The sequence below is a fragment of the Vulpes vulpes genome, chromosome 3, assembly GCF_048418805.1.
Source record: "Vulpes vulpes isolate BD-2025 chromosome 3, VulVul3, whole genome shotgun sequence".
Taxonomy (NCBI): Eukaryota; Metazoa; Chordata; class Mammalia; order Carnivora; family Canidae; genus Vulpes; species Vulpes vulpes.
This window is the reverse complement of record NC_132782.1, coordinates 36,658,221-36,675,819: the sequence shown is the minus strand read 5'-3', so window position 1 is coordinate 36,675,819 and position 17,599 is coordinate 36,658,221. Positions and strand designations below refer to the sequence as shown.

General features: G+C 37.2%; 1 protein-coding gene across 20 annotated transcripts in view; it reads left to right on the top strand.

The window, feature by feature from the left end:
* NLGN1 (neuroligin 1) overlaps window positions 1-17,599 on the top strand; it is an 805,972-nt gene that overhangs the window by 137,886 nt on the left and 650,487 nt on the right. For 7 of the 20 annotated variants that reach the window (XM_026007769.2, XM_026007768.2, XM_072752186.1 and 4 more), the window contains exon 1: window positions 16,293-17,090. The exons of the other annotated variants lie outside the window; for them this stretch is intronic. The gene's annotated coding sequence lies outside the window, so the exon portion shown is untranslated. Of the gene's footprint in view, window positions 1-16,292; window positions 17,091-17,599 lie in introns of those variants that run through there. 20 annotated transcript variants of the gene reach the window in all.

The window sequence follows — 17,599 nt, the reverse complement described above, 5'->3', positions numbered from 1 at the left end:
ATGCAAAGAATTAAAAATTTCCCAAGAAAACGTAGAGATGGCCAACACACACGTGAAAATATGCTCAACATCACTGATCATCAGAGAAAAGAAAATCAAAGCCACATTGAGATATCACCTTGTACCTGTCAGAATGGCTAAAATTAAAAAAAAAAAAGATAAGAAACAATGAGCATCGGCAAGGAGGTGGAGAAAAAGGAACCCTTGTGCACTGTTGGTGGGAATGTAAATTGATACAGCTGCTGTGGAAAATAGTATGGGGGTTCTTCAAAAAATAAAAAAAAAATAGAAGTACCATATGATCCAATAATTTCACCACTGGGTGTTTACCAAAGAAACAAAAATGCTAATTCAAAAGATACATGTACCCCATGTTTATTGCAGCGTTATTTACAACAGCCAAGTTATGAGTGCGGCCTAACTTATTATTGATGGATGATTGGATAAAGAAGTTGTGGTGTACATATATAATGGAATGTTCCTCAGCCATAAAAAGGATGAGTTCTTGCCATTTGTGACAACATAGATGGATCTAGAGGGTATAATGCTAAGTGAAATAAGCCAGAGAAAAACAAATGCCATATGATTTCACTTTTATGTGGAATCTAAAAACCCAAAACAAATAAATAAACAAAATACAAATCAGACCCATAATATGGAGAAAAAAACTGATAGCTTCCAGAGGGCAGGGAAGCGGGGGGATGAGCAAAATGAGTGATGGAGAGTGGGAGATATAGGCTTCCAGTTATGGGACAAATAAATCACAGGAATAAAAGGCTCAGCATAGGGAATATAATCAATGATATTGTAATAGTGTTGCATTAGGACAGTTGGTAGCTACCCCTGTGGTGAACATGGCATAAAGTATGGAGATGTTGATAAGCATAGCATGAGATAAAGAGACGTGTGTACCTGAAACTAATGTAATATCGTGTGTTAACTATACTCAAATTAAAAAAAAAAGCAGTGATAAACTAAAATTTTACTGCATTTTTAACCCCCCCAAAAGAAATGTATCCTCTGTACGTTAAATGCATAATGAATTATCTTTTATTAAGGTGGTGTCATCACATGACACTAATGTAGAAGAAAGGATTGGAAATGGGTTTCATTTTATGCCTCCGTGGGATCTTAAATTCATTTAAACCCTTTATCCTTATATATTGAAAAAGATGATTATACCTATAGTATCTTTCTTTTATAATATTGGTTTCCCTTATCTATTTTACCTTGCAGCATGGTTAAGTGAATTGAATAATTGTGTGTGTGTGTGTGTGTGTGTGTATGTGCACTTTGAAAACTATGAAGTGGTATACATGGAAGTTTCTATATCTACGTTAAAAATGGTCATCTTGGATAAAATGAATAGAGATGAAGTAGAGAAGGCAGACTCAGCAATTTCAAGACACCTATTTGATGTCAGAGTTGAGTGTATGTAATTCAAAACCAAATCAAAAAAAAAAACCAAAAAACAACAAAAAAAAACAAAACCAAATCAATTTTTTTACTTTTGGGGTATTCTTAATTTCCATAAATTTGAGATACTGATAGAAAAGAAGGAAAATTCTGTTTTTCCCTTTAAAAATCTTATTCAAATTAAACAAAAATTTTTACGTTCTTGTTCAAAATTCTTCAAATATTGACATTTTTATATAATTGAAATAGGAGCACAAATCTAATTCTGAATATTGTTGTGTTTAGTTACGTTGTCTCCTGAACATTTTTCTCTGTTGCTATGTAATCTAATAATGCTTATTAAGTACCTTACCATAGTTTACTTAAATATTTTATTAATTCTGTATATTTTTATTGCTCCTAATTTTGCTCTTATAAATTATATTGCAATGAGCATCTTTTCATAGGTGAGTCTTTCTTCTTTTGGGTTATTGTTAATCCATAGAAGAGATAATCAAATTGTTGGTCTAGGTTTACCTCCAGCACTCACCAATAGAAGAAAGGGAGATATTTTCCTTCAAAACAAAGAAATCTCTTGGACATCAAAATCCTGAAGCTAAATTATTACAAATAACAATTTAAGATATTTCATGAATAATCAAAACTATTAAGCAAAAAATTGTTTAAAAAAATTAGGGGAATAAATATAGCCTCAGAAGGAAAAGGGATTTCCAGGACTTACTTCTTCAACACTGTATGTTTCTTTTCTCAGTACTTTTGCCTGAGGTAAAAAATGCAAAAATACAATGGAAATCTTATGATTCCTAAAAAGTACAGTAAAATTATTCTCCAACCAACAGTATTTTACACTAATAATGTACTGGGTTATCCAGTCAGTTTTATGATAGCGTTGTGAACAACTTGAAAATACTTTATTAAATGTAATTTTAATAAAATTATTATATTAACTTTTCCTTAAAAGCAACATAAGTAAAATAAACTAAGGGGGAAATACGGAATTGTGAGCCTTCATATAAATGTCTCTCCATTATGTATTCATTCTTAAAGGAGCTATTTTTACTTCATCTTTCAGTTTATAAATTATTCCGCAGCCCATGTGCATTTGGTTACTCAGGGCCTCTATTTACATTTTTCATTTCAATACTAAAATTCTATAAAACCTTTTTTCTTTTAGTTGTGTTTTTAGAGGAACCTATTGGTTTCCTTAAGATACCAGTCCCTTGAACTACTTTAAGAGTAACAGTATAGGGACGCCTGGGTGGCTCAGTGGTTGAGCATCTGCTTTTTGACTCAGGATGTGATCTCAGAGTCAGGACGAAGTCCCATATCGGGCTTTCTGGGAGGAGCCTGCTTCCCCTCTATGTCTCTACCTCTCTCTCTGTGCCTCTCATGAATAAATAGATAGATAGATAGATAAATTAATTAATTAATTAATAATAAATAAATAAATAAACTCTTATTAAAGAAAAAGAATAACAGGTTGACTTTTAAAGTACATATTTGTTTCTTTAAATATATTTCCCTACCAGGTTTTCTTTTCCCATTTATCTGTTATTCCTTTTTAATGCTATTGGTTTTCCTAAATGCTTGCTGTTTCTGGTTTTCTGTTCAAAATTATGAATAAAGAATTAGATTGTTTAATTATAGGTATCTGGCAAGGTTTTTCTGCCATGGTAACAGAAAGTTCTAGAGCTGCAAATTGGAGTTGCTGAGGATCATGGCTGCCCTATTTTCTGGCAGTATGATATAGCATATGCAGCAAGTTCAAGTGAGGCCTGCTTTCCTGGAATATATACCACACTGTCCTACATTCATGTTTCTTTGTAAGAAATTACTTAGAAAATAGCATTTATTCATTCTTGCATTTCTTGTTTATTGTGACACTGAATAGGTTCAAAATAAAGGTGAATAAAGGTAAAAAAAAGTCAAGACTCTCTCCTCAAAGAGCAATTAGTGAAAGTACAAGTGTGTTAAGAGGTAAAGAAAAGCATCAGTTAACTAAGATTGCTACCTAACTCAGTTTGGGAGTGGGGGAGATGGAGTAGGGTAGGGGCGGTATTGAGGGCTGGGTTTGGTGGGTAATGTTATGGAGGGGTCTCTAGAGTCAGTGCTGACTTCAATCAGATTTGATGAATCTGTAGAAATTAAAAAAGTGAATAGGTTGAGAAAGAAGGCATTCAAAGAGAGAACTTTCCAGACAAAGAGAAAACCATGTGCAGAAAGTCTGATGCATAATAAAGGGCATGGTAGGGGCAACTGGGTGGCTCCGGTAATTAAGCGTCTGACACTTGATCTCATCGCAGGTCTTGGTCTCAGGAGAATAAGTTCAAGCCCCAGGTTGGGCTTCACACTGGGCCAGGGAGCCTACTTTAAAAAAAAAAAAAAGGCTTGATAGATATGAGAAAACCACATGTAGTGTAGCTCACCTGGAGAAGTAATGTATGGCAGGAGGGATGGCTGGACAGGAAGGGAGGTGAGCAACTTAGAGATAGTGGACTAGGCTATCTATAGCCACATGGCCTAGGAGATATTATAACACAGGAGAAAGAGGATTTGATTAGGAATCAAGAGACATGAAGTCACTAACGAGGTGAGCTTCTCAGCCAAATCTGTTGCTTTCTGAGGCTTTTGTTCCTTATCTATAAAGACAGCAAATAGTTGTCCAATGGTGCTGCACGTTGCCCTCGTCGGGGCTGCTACCCGTGGGGATGGAGGAGCATGGTGGGCAGGGCTCTTGGTCCTCTTCCTCTTTCCCTTCTACTGTATCAGCTCCGTTTTTACCTAAAATATTTGCTTACACTTTCATGTGTTTTGTTGTTGTTGTTGAAAACTTACCTCCACCAAAGCATTTTGATTGCTACAAGAATAGGCTATCTGAGATCTTTCTGCCAATTTAGGAAAAACATCAGTATGTGCTATTAGAATGGAAATTAAACTGGAAGTCCAAGGTCTGATTCCTACATGTAGCAAAGCGCTGAGTGGCCATAAGGAAGTCAACTTCCCCCAATTTATTTAATCATGAAAAGGAACAAATATTATCTGTTCTCTTCCTCCAAAAAGTTTTTCTTTCAATACTCAAATATAATTAGATATGTTAAAGTACTTCATGAACTATATTTTATGAATGATTGATATTCTTAAGGAAGATATTACCTATGCTGAAAAGTGCTTCATTGTATGCAAATCTCATATCAAAAGTGCCCCCGGCACGAAGACTCTGGTGATGTAATGGAAGTGTCACACTTAGGTCACACTTTTCTTGGCTCAAGTTCCTATACCTAGAAATGAGTTAAAAATCTCTGTATGGGGGTAGTTTTCTCCACAGCTTTCAAAATGTATCAAAATGAGTTTTATTAAAAGAAGAAGTAATATTACTGAACATTATGTAATTCATTGGAAAGTGATAGTAACCCTATATCCCACGATGTTTCCTTGAGTTATTAATTCACTCTGAGCATGTATTAAGTTGAAATACTACGGATCTGCTATCCATTGTATGCTGCAGAGTTCTGGAGAGTAGGCTTAGGTGTTTGGTTTTCTGTTGGTGGTAGTGATGTTTTAACAGAGTATTTTCAAAAGCAGCAATCCTTTCTCCTATTAATCCCGGTCATCCCCAATAGCAAACTTAGACATGTGTTAAAGGATCTTTCTTTACACAGAGCGAATAGGGAAAAGAATAAAGATGGAAGGAAATAGATAACTCTGTTTTCCACACATATTGTAGCCATTTCCATATTGTCGATGAGGAAAGAGAAACCCAGGGGGAATCAAGTGTCATGAGCAAGTGAAATACTTAGGAATTGAATCCAGATCCATCTGATAGCAAATCCTATGCATATCACTTAAAAAGCTTCAATATTTGTATGTGGCATCTAAAATATACTCTCGAGGTCAGTGTTCTTAACTTGGGCTATATGTAAGAACCATTCAGGAGTGTTTTAAAAATGCTGGAGACCTAGCACTAACTTCAGAGATTCTGATTTAATGGATTTGTAGGGATCAGAGAGGCAGGTCCCAACACTGGTATTTTTTTATTTTTTATTTTATTTATTATTTATTTATTTATTTATTTATTTATTTATTTTTTTTATTGGTGTTCAATTTGCCAACATATAGAATAACACCCAGTGCTCATCCCATCAAGTGCCCCCTCAGTGCCGGTCACCCAGTCAGCCCCACCCCCCCCCCCCCCCCGCCCACCTCCCTTCAAACATAGGTATTTTTACCACCTTTCCCCTTAAGCGATTCTAGTGGGCAAATGTGGTAAGAACCACTAATACGGGTAATAATCAATACAGAAGTGTGTCAACGAGATTTATTTTATAAACAGATGGTTTTGGTGTCTATGTGAGGCATAGATTGAAAAAAAAAAAAAAACGGGTGAGGGGAGTAGAGGCCAGTGAGGAGGCTGGCCCGAGCCATGCAGATGTGAACGTATTTGGGTCCATGTCAAGAAGTCCAGTGTCACCTGCTATTCTTGGATAAAAAACCTTGCTCTTACCTGCTTCTCTGATCTGTCTCTTCAACCTTAGTTGGCTCTTCTGCAGTCGTAGTCTGCTTGGATCACACTTTCCTGGTGCATCTGACTACATCTTTCAGTGCTGGTCCTGCCTGTGGTTTCTAGGCAGCACCCTTTCTCAAATAATCAGAAACCAACTCTTCGACTAGCAAACCAGAGTGTTGGCTGCAGCAGCCTGGGTAAATGTTTTCTCTCAGCGGGCTGGTCATTTAAAGAGGATTTTGCTAACTGCTCCCAAGTTGAATGCTTGGCAATGCTCTTCTCTTGTAGTCCCTCACTTCAGTACATCGTTTTGCCTTCCCAGTGGGTGAAATCACCATGGTGTCTTGCTACAATGGAACACCCTTATCCTCTACTGCTCCCCAGAACAGTCAGCAGCATCGGCCCCATATAAGGCAGGGTGACTGAAGTTAACCCAATCTTGGCATTATCCCTGCCTCTTGAGAGGTGCATGGGGCATCCCTTTACCCAGTGGTGACCGCTTTTCGTTTTGGGAGTCCTTACAACTGACCATTCCATTTATATGAACTCCGGAGCACTGAGTCATTTCTTCGGGGTACAGACTCTTCAGCTCTGAGCTTACTTCCCTTCACAGTGAAAGGGAAGTACAAGAAGCTTGGATTTAAATTTGAATGCAATCTTAGCTTAATCCTTTGTTAGTGGCAGCAGGACATTTAGTGTGATTAAGTTTCTGTTTTCTGTAAAAATGGGAGAAATTATATGTACCCTTCAAACTTGAAAGACATACATAAGAATAAGAACCAAGTACAGAAGATGCATTAAACAAGTGAAAGTTGACATTATTTTTGTTGTTATGATCATTAAATCTTCGTGCCTTCAAGAGTCCTTATGATCAAGGAAGTATGTAAAAATGTTAGTGTTTGTGATAACCACATGGAAATATATATATCCTTATTTGTATGTCATGCATATTTTGTGATATGTATATTAAAATATTTTATATGTTTAATATAATATTTAATACTATATTATATATAGTATTATTTATATGTATTTTAAAAATAAGGTAGAAAGGGGTGAACAAGAGAAAAGGGAGACAAGCTATATTGAGACTTGATTTTCTTTTCTGTTTTTATTACTATTACTATTATTATTACCATTATTATTTTGTCTGCTATATTGCTTCCTGGTCTACTTCTTGATATATTTGGGGAGAGAGAAGATAGAGAAAGATTATCTAATTTTGCCAGGATTAGCAGCTAAAAAAGATTAAAGAGCATTGCCATTACATCATAAAAGTTCACTTGAACTTTTATGTTCAAAAAATTGAACATAAATTATGTTCAGCAGCCCAAATTAAGATTGATATTGAGTTGTATTGAATTGTCTAAAATTTAGATTGATTTTGAAGCTTTTATTAAAACTACTCTATTTACAACCCAAATTTCTTTGTAATTCAATTAAATACTATCAATAAGAAATATCTTTTGATAAGAATATGGTTGATTAATTAAATAGAAATATTTATATCAGTGAGTAAATTAAAAAGAAAGAGACCTTGGTTTCTATATTGCAATAGAGGACAGGGAATTTGGATGTCAAAATTTGATTAAATTGAATTAAAATTCAATTTAAAGTTTACCAATTAAATACTTTATATCAAACTCCTTATTTAGAAATAGTTTGCAAAAGCATCATTGAAAAACATAATTCCAAAAATAGTTAGTGGCTTTAAGTAATCTATTTAAAAGTCCATGGTCTAAGGTAGGCTCCTATTAAAGCATCTCATTCATACCTATCATTAGACTAATTTGCTTAATGGAAAGACTTGATTACAAAACAAATTCTTTCAGAAACTTTAACCCTCAAAAAGGGAAAAGAGAAGTGGACATCAAAGAACATTCAGCAGATGCTACAGAAGAACGATTGTTCAACTTTCAAAGGATCTACTCAACTACATCATTCAGCCTATACTTCACAGTTCTGTCTGGAAGAAAATTATGAGTTTTCTTTTTTAATATTTTATTTATTTATTCATGAGAGACACAGAGAGAAAGGCAGAGACCTAGGTAGAGGGAGAAGCAGGTTCCCTCTGGGGGAGCCCAGTGAGGGACTCCTGGGATCATGACCTGAACCAAAGGCAGACGCTCAACCGCTGAGCCACCCAGGTGCCCCTATGAGTGTCTTTTTCTAAAAGGTCTTGCATGAAGTCAATATAAACAGTTCAAACTACATTTTTGATCTGCCATTCCTATAACTCTAGTGAAAAGATTTTATTCATATTTGTCATACATTTAGTGAATACATATGAGCATGGGTTCTAGAATTTCAGTTAATGTCAAGAATAGTAAGCATCAGTTTCTGGAATTCTATTTGAAAACCAAGACACTTAACAATTTTCATGGTGACTCAAAGATATTAGATATTAGTTCCAAGAACACATCTTCAAGTATTTTTAGTATCCTGTTAGGTAACTGATTTGGATCTGGAATCTTAAAACTAATTTAAATCACCTTCAGGCTTTCTTACCATTTTCTCACCATCATATATTTTTCCAGTTCAAACATCATTCTTCTCTATGGAGAAATTGGAAGCTAGGGCTTAATAGTTTTGCTTTTCTCTTGGTCATTTGTTCATATTACATAGTTGGCCCCAAGCAATGTCATTCTTATCCTATACCTGGTTATCTTTTTGCTCTGAAAATACTGGAGAAATTTCTTTTCTATTATCCTTAGAATTTTTCAAAAAAAGACAACTCAGTATCATTAGGTGATCATATTCTTCTTTCATGTTATTCTTTTGTTTTTATTCCTCTTCTGATCTCTCTTAAGTGCATTTCTTAGAAAATTGGCTGTAAACATCCTGATTTCTCTAGGTGCCTTTGTGATTCTTAGACTAGACTGTTCTAAGTAAGAGAATATCAGAATAATCTATATAATAATATATGAGTTTTCTTTTTAATTTGTTTCTTACAGTCTAAAGCTGTGTTATCCATTATGGTAGTCACTAGCCATATATGGCTGTTGAGCTCTTGAAGTGGAATCAGTCCAAACTGAGATCTGCTCTAGACACCTAGATATCCAATTATATATGTTTGATTTGGAAGACTTTTATAAATAATATAAAACATTTATTAATAATTTTCAGTAGTGATTACATATCAAATGATTATATTTTTATATATTGGGCTAAAGAAAATATATTAGCAAATTTCATTTCACCTTTCTTTAAAGTGTGTACTAGAAAATCTAAAATTGCATATGTAGCACATATTATGTTTTTATTGGAGAGAATTGATTATTCCTAGACTAGTTTTAATATTTTTAACTAAGTGCATTAGCTTACTTTTGCTGCTGTAACAAATCACCACGACTTAAGTGGCTTAAGACAATACAAATTTGTTAAATTGTGGTTCAGGAAGTCAGAAGTCTAAAGTGGGTTGGCAAGGGCTGCATTCCTTGTGGAAGCTCTAGAGGAGAATCCATTCCTTACCTTTCCAACTTCTAGAGGCCACCTGCATTCCTTGGTTTATGGCCCCTTCCTCCATCTTCTAAGCCAGGAGTATTGTATCCTCAAATCTCTTTCTCTCTCTCTGTCTGCCCCTGATTTCTGCTTGTTATTACATCTATTTCTCTAATTCTGAATCTTCTGTCTTCCTTTTATAAGGCACCTTGTGATTACATCGGGCCCATTTCAAGATCCTTCATCATACTTGCAAAGTCATTCTTGTCATGTAAGGTAACATATCCATAGATTCCAGGGATTAGGATGTGGACATCTTTGGAGGGCCATTATTCTGCTAATTATATTAAGTCTATTAAATGCTGTGCTTGTTTTGTTTTGTTTGTTGACTGAAATTTTTGAAATTTGGTTGTCATCAAATACTTTAAGGATAATGACACTTTAATACCAACAACCAATCAAAAAAAAAAAAAAAAAAACAAGTCTAAAGTGGCATGGTACAGTGGTTTCTCATCTAGCAGTGCCACTGACCTCGGTGTGGCCTTGGCTACTTTAGTTATTTGCTTTCTTAGCTTTTTTTTTCCTATTTAGCAAAAGGAAATCTGTAATTGGACAACCACGTGCAGAAGAATGAAACTAGACCATTCTCTCACACCAGACACAAAGATAAACTCAAAATGGATGAAAGATCTAAATGGGAGATAAGAATCCATCAAAATCTTAGAGAACACAGACAACACCCTTTCTGAACTTGGCCACAGTAACTTCTTGCAAGATACATCTATGAAGGCAAGGGAAACAAAAGCAAAAATGAACTATTGGGACTTCATCAAGATAAAATTTTGCACAGCAAAAGAAACAGTCAACAAAACTAAAAGACAACCTACAGAATGGGAGAAGATATTTGCAAATGACCTCTCAGATAAAGGGCTAGTATCCAAGATCTATAAAGAGCTTATCAAACTCAACAGCAAAAAAAACAAACAATCCAATCCTGAAATGGGCAAGAGACATGAAGAGAAATCTCACAGAGGAAGACATAGACATGGCCAACAAGCACATGAGAAAATGCTCCGCATCGCTTGCCATCAGGGAAATACAAATCCAAACCACAATGAGATCCCACCTCACACCAGTGAGAATGGGGAAAATTAACAAGGCAGGAAACAACAAATGTTGGAGAGGATGTGGAGAAAAGGGAACCCTCTTACACTGTTGGTGGGAATGTGAACCTGTGTAGCCACTCTGGAAAACTGTGTGGAGGTTTCTCAAAGAGTTAAAAATAGACCTGCCCTACGACCCAGCAATTGCACTGCTGGGGATTTACCCCAAAGATTCAGATGCAATGAAACGCCAGGACACCTGCACCCCGATGTTTCTAGCAGCAATGTCCACAATAGCCAAACTGTGGAAGGAGCCTCGGTGTCCACTGAAAGATGATGGATAAAGAAGCTGTGGTCTATGTATACAATGGAATATTCCTCAGCCATTAGAAACGACAAATACCCACCATTTGCTTCAATGTGGATGGAACTGGAGGGTATTATGCTGAGTGAAGTAAGTCAATTGAGAAGGACAATCATATGGTTTCACTCATACAGGGAATATAGAAAACAGTGAAAGGTATGCTAGGGGAAACGAGAGAAAATGAGTAGGAAAAATCAGAGAGGGTGACAAAATATGAGAGACTCCTAACTCTGGGAAACGAACAAGGGGTAGTGAAAGAGGAGGTGGGTGGGGGGTTGGGGTGATGGGCACTGAAGGGGGCACTTGACAGGATGAGCACCGGGTGTTATACTATATGTTGACAAATCGAACTCCAATAAAAAATATACAAAAAAAGGAGATCTGTGGAGTTTATACAAAGACTAGAAAACTGCATTTCTTTGGGCCACACTTCAAATGTACTCTAATGATTAGTTTGAGTCCTGGTAAAACTAATTTCAGCCATAAGATTTTTCCTGTATCCTTTATCAGATTTGTAAAATGATGAGGATGTGAACCGTCTCATCCCAAAATATCTAGTCTTGATCATTACTTCCTTGGTTTCCATTACAGGTCTTCAAACCATGAAATATAAAAATGCATCTGGTAAATTTAGCATGCAAGCAGGTGTGTTCTCCCGATACATACCTGAAATATTCAGTATCAGTCAAGTGTTTTAAGTAGTCTTTTCTAATTAAGCAGGATTGTCTGAGCAGATTCTTCCCTGTAGAGAGAACCTCTTTATAAACAGCTACCTTTGCAGTAGTTAGGCCTGTGATGTTGCAATACTTTTTATTTTTATGCTTTTCATAATTCCCAGTTGCCATTCATTTAGATTCAAGTCTTGAGCACTTAAAATGAGGGTACATCAGGGGAGTTCTGAAGATGGTAGAAGAATATATTTTCCCAAGACTTGCTTTAGAAAATCTGTTTTACAGTATTTTATGTTACTTCTTTTCAGACATAGACCACCAGTCTTTCATAACATCTTAAAATGTTTACTACAGGCAGAACTTAATTGATTTGACCTGGTCACGAAAGATGTGCTGCTATATCAATTATCAAAAAAACCCATCATAACCTTCTTTTCATAATGACTTCTGTATTAAAAGCAACAATTAAATGCATTCTCATCTGTTTTTTAGTAGAACTATGCCATTTCTTTACAAGATCCATTTGGTATTAATCAATCATTTTTTATTTGTTTGTGTAAAGTGCAGAAACCAAAATAGGATGTGTAATTCCACCATAGGTTTCAGCAGAGCTGAAATTTTAGTGTCAGAATCAAATTGGAATCCCATATTCCAACTGGCACTCAAGTTTGCCAGTCTTGGCCTTTTATTTCCCATTATTGTTAGTCATAGTAATTTTTTACTTCCCTCCTCTCTTAATTTCATTTTCTGAAGAGATATTGTATTAGCAAGCCTTTCCAATATAGAGAATGCATTTGTTTCCAATATAGAGAATGCAATCAACTAGCTTCACACGTTGATCTATTAGGCACTCATTCACTAATCATTTGTACTCTGGGGGATACACAGACTGGATAAGTTTCTATCTTGTCTGTAAAGTAAATCACCAGGGAGAGAAATGAGTTTGATTCGTATTTTTATGCTCAGTCTTCTTCCTTTCCTTTACCTTCTCATCCTCTTGCCTCTTGTTTTGCTCTTCTTCCTTCATTGACTACTTTAACCTGTCACATCAGTTTGACTTAAGCACACTGAAAATACACCTTCAGTATTATATTAGTGTCCAGTATCTCATTGTCAACATAGGTGGTGAAGGATTCATTCAAAATATCTACTAACCATTTCCAGTGAACAAATGAATTATCAATAGCTAACGAAGGGTTTGTGGTGGTGATTTGTTTTAATGTTAACTGTCTTGTGAAATGCTTTGCACTATGCCGGGTAAGTAGGTGGTATTCAATAAGTGGTTGCTGAAAGAATATGTCAACCTCTCCAAATTTTGGAAATATTAAATCTGCTTCTTCCCCCTTGTTTATTCTATCACTGAAGGACATTAAATTGCCCCTTCTCTGTGTCTTTTACAAAGATGCTTTGGCTATTGCCTAGGAATGCTGTTCTGAAAATTGATCGATGATGTGTCCAGGCATCTTTCTTGAGTTCAATGTGAGTTGAGGGGTATTAGCTGCTAATCCAACTCATTTTACTTCTGATACTGGGCCCTAAAAAATTCTTTCTTAATATTTGATTTCTTCTCCAATTTTGAATGAATTATGAAAAATACTGTTTAATGATTTTGAAATGAAATTTCTAGTTCTTATATTTCATATCAACAAAACCTCCCTATTTGAATTTAGGTATATATTTCAAATATTCTGGAGGAATTATCTTTTGTATTGTAGTTTGGCTGGCTTAGGGCTACCCTGGCTTTGATGGTTTCCAGTTAACCAGTCAGAACTGAACATGATCAGTTCATTACCTATTTTACAGTTTCAGAGACCTGGTTACTCTACGTGAGATCAAAGGAAGACACAAGAAAGAGTTAGTTGAGGATTACATTTTCCCCCTATTTCAACCACGCTTTTCTCATTTAGGTGGTGGTTTTCGTCTGCTCCCTGAAAATTTTCATACCTATTATGGAAGTAAATAAGCATTGATCCCTTTCTACTTCTTAGAAATAAAAGGTACTACATACTTTTTAAAAGAAAGCACATTATGATATTTCAGACTTCCATACTATTTCCTTTCACTTCTACACATATTTATTCTAATTAGAAAATTTTCAGATACTGTAATGGGTTCATGAAAGTCATCTAGTTTAAATAGTTCATTTTAATGAAATAGTCCAGACACACAATTTATATGTAATATTATAAACACTTGTGGACTCAAGATTCAGTCTGAGAAATAAAGCATTGAAGATTCAGCTCAAGCGGAATGTCATCCCAATGTCATTAACCTCCATAATTCTCAGAGATAACCTCTATCCGGAATTTCAGGTTCATCGTTATCATGGATGTTTATGTGCTTTTGCCACATATACATATGCTCAAAATATATATAATTATTTTTGCATGTTTTAAAACTTGCTACATAAATGGTATCATCCCACAGGTATCTTTCTGCAACCTACTTTTATGGTTGCTGCTTTGCATTGCACTTTTGAGATGCATTCGTGCTAGCTCAAGTAGCTATAGTGCATTCATTTTTCTTTTTACTGCTTCTAGTATCACAGTATGACTATTCCAAAAAGTACTTGTCCACTTATTTATCCAAAGGTGTTTATATTTTTTCTTCCTTTTCCTTTTTTTTTTTCCTCTTTCAAGTAATTCTGTAATGGATATTTTTTGTACATGTGAAGAGAAGGACATAGGAGTAGAGACATTAGATTTTAGGAAATGAGAATCATCAGCTATCTCGAAACTGCTCTCTGAAATTGTTCTAATATGCTTCCCATGGTTTCTTCACATTCTCATCATTCTTTCTTATTGCTGGACTTACAGATTTTTGCCAGTTTCATACCTGTGATATGGTATCTCATCGTTTTAGGTTGTATTTTTCTAGTAACTAAGATATCTTTTTCAGATGCTTATTGGACATTGAGAATTCTCTTATGCTAATTGACTATTCATCTTGGCACATTTTTTCCTATCATTTTTTTTTTGTCTTTATAGACTTGTAAGAAAGCTTTATGTACTTGGATACTAATCCCTCTTTGATTATATGCAAAGCAAATATTTTCTGTCGGTTTATGCCTTGACTTTTTCGATGCACAACAATTCTTAATTTTAATATATCAAAATTAAAATTTTTCCTTTAGAGATTTAATTTTTATTATTTGAATGTTTAGTAAAACCTTCTATTCCTGTCCACCCCAAATCACAAAGCTTTGTATCTCTATGAGGTTTTTAAGTTTTGCTCAGTATCCTTAAATACATATCTAGGTGTGAATCATACTTTTTTCATATGCTTAATCTATCGTCTGAATAATTAATTTTTCCGCACTGCTCTGTAATGCCACCTGTTCTTTATCAAGTTTCCATAAATTCAGGGATATATTTCTGAGCCCCCTATTCTATTCCATTGAACTACTTTCTATCCCTGAAGCAAAGCTACATTGCCCTCAGTTACTGTCATTTTCTATTAAGTCTTAATAGTTAATATGGAAATTGTTCATACCTTGCTCTTAATTGTATTGTATATAAAATTATGTTGACAGGTTTGACCCTTTGCTCCCACAAACACATTTTAAGATTAACTTTTCAAGTTCCATGAAAAATTATAGTGGGCTTTTAATAATAATTACATTAATTTTATAAATTAATTTACAACATTGAGTCTCCCATCCAGGACCAGGTATGTTTGTCCATTTATTTTGGTTTACTCTTCAGTTTTAATAGATAAATTGGCCGTGGGTCAAAAAATGACTGCTCAAAGTCACATAGTCAATTAATAACAAAACCAGTAATAGGAGAAAGGTCTCTTCACTCCTTAACAGCTCAATACACTAAGAAGGCTTGATTATTAAGCCCTCTAAAGAAGAAAGATGGTGGAGTCCTTGCAGCCATTGCACCCACTCATGGAAGTGAATTCAACTTCCCAAGTTGACTAAGTCCTAATAATCAGGGTGTGGTCGGAGAGCTTGCTAGAAATGCTGAATCCCATCCCTTCTCTTCCTACCAGACCAGAATCCTCATCTGAAAGATTCCTGGGTTTCTGGTAAGCACAGTCAAGTTTGTGAAGTACTGCTTACCAAAGTGGAATCTTGAAATTCATTGCATTGGCTTTTTCTCTAAAACCTTTCAAAAATGCTAGTGGGAATCTTGAGATGATCGAATTGCAAAGGGTTCAGATAAGCAGCATTGAGGACTATGCAATGACCCTGCTTTCCGACCACAGGCTCACAGTAGCCATCATCTGCTCTGCTGAATGAATATCAAAAGTCTGAAATGAGAAGGGATTTTTTTTTAAAAAAAGTATGTATCCATAATCCTATAACCTTAAAGAAAACAAAACATTAGGTTTTTTGTTTGTTTGTTTGTTTCTGAAAGCAGCGTATCTCAGGAAGAATAGGGGTTCTCCGAGTATCTGTAGTTATTCAGGAAACAAGTGCATTTGCTTTGAAATCACTAGCTGCTCCAAATTGGCATTTTAGCTACTAAATGCCATTGGGGAAAATTCTGCTGGGGAAAGAAAAAAAAAAAAAAGATGGAATACTGACTGGGGAGACAGAAGCACAGAAGATTCAGTCTTTAAAGTAAAACAAAGGAGAAAGATCAGACGATGTTTTCAAGTGGTCATAGACTATTCATGTTCATCTCCGTTCTTCTTCTCTAACTCCTGGAGCAGCCAGTTATCTACAGGGGGAGGGGGGGAAGGTGAGGAGAGGGGATTCAAAAAAAAAAAAAAAAAGAAAGAAAAAAAAAGAAAAAAAAAAAGTGAGATTCCCTGCAATATCCCCTCTGGCCACTAGGGGTACCTTTGTACCATTTTTCATCCTGCACCGATTTGGAGTAGAAACCTCTATTAGGGGAAAAGCAGGGTCCTCGGCATTTTTTGCGAGCAGTGCACCCAGAATCCAAAAAGATTTAAAAAAAAAAAAAAAAAAGAAGGAGGAAGAAAGCAGCCACAGTTCTCCCGGTCACCCGAACGGGGCCACGGAACCGCTTCCCTGGACATCGGCGCCAGGGATTCGTTTTCGAGGTCAATTTCCCATCGAGATAAATCTATTGGATTAGTCGGATTATCTGATTGCAGCCGAAAGAAGTAACGTTGTTTGATCATTTGTATTTTCTTGCCTGCTGGTCGGATTTGCATGGAGGTGGTGGCTCTGGGTCCCGAGAATCCTGGATCGTGGCTTCATCTGGGGAGAAAAAAAGGATCAATCGACACGTTTTGGAAGTGTCCGTGGGTGAATTAAAAAAAAAAAAGAAAAAGAAAAAAAAAAGGAGGTGTGGGGGGGTGGTGGTGGTGGTGGTGGTGGTTTTGCAAAAACTGGGATTGCGGCTGCTTAAAGAAGAAAAATAAATTGAAAAAGGAAGCGTCTTGAATTCTGCTACAAGAATCCCCAGGGCTCAAGATCCAGAAAAAAAAAAAAAAAAAAAAAAAAAGAGAAGAAAAAAAAAAAGGGGGGAAAAAAGCGAAAAAGCGTCTAGAAGCGGATAAATACTTGGACCGATCGAGCCTGAATTTGACGGCGAAGTGGAAGGAGGAAGTGTCTCCTTGAAGGGCCGGAGGGGCGCTAAGGGAGGACGGGGGCCTGCGCGGCTCGCTCCGGGAGGGTAAGTCGGGGGGGGGGCGCGGGGGGCGCGGGGTGCGGGGGGCCGCGGGGTGCAGGGGGGCGCAGGCGGGGTGCCGGGGGTCGCGGGGTGCAGGCGGGGTGCAGACTGGGTGCAGACGGGGTGCCGGGGGTCGCGGCGTGCAGGCGGGTGCAGGCGGGGTGCTGGGGGTCGCGGGGTGCGGGCGCGGTGCGGGCGCGGTGCAGGAGGGTCGCGGGGTGCGGGCGGGGTGCAGGCGGGTGCAGGCGGGTGCAGGCGGGTGCAGGCGGGTGCAGGCGGGTGCAGGCGGGTGCAGGCGGGTGCAGGCGGACGGAGCTCGCGGCCCCGGCTCGGCGGCGGACCTCAACTTTGCACCCGAGACCTCCGGCGGCCGAGCCCGGGCCCCGCGCTCTCCCGCGGGCGGCACTTCCCGGGGACCGAGCGGCGATGCCCGCGGAGCCGCCTGTGCGGGCTGCGCTCCCCCCGGGGCGGCCGCGGATGCTCGGCGGCGAGGACACTGGCCGCTTCCGCGT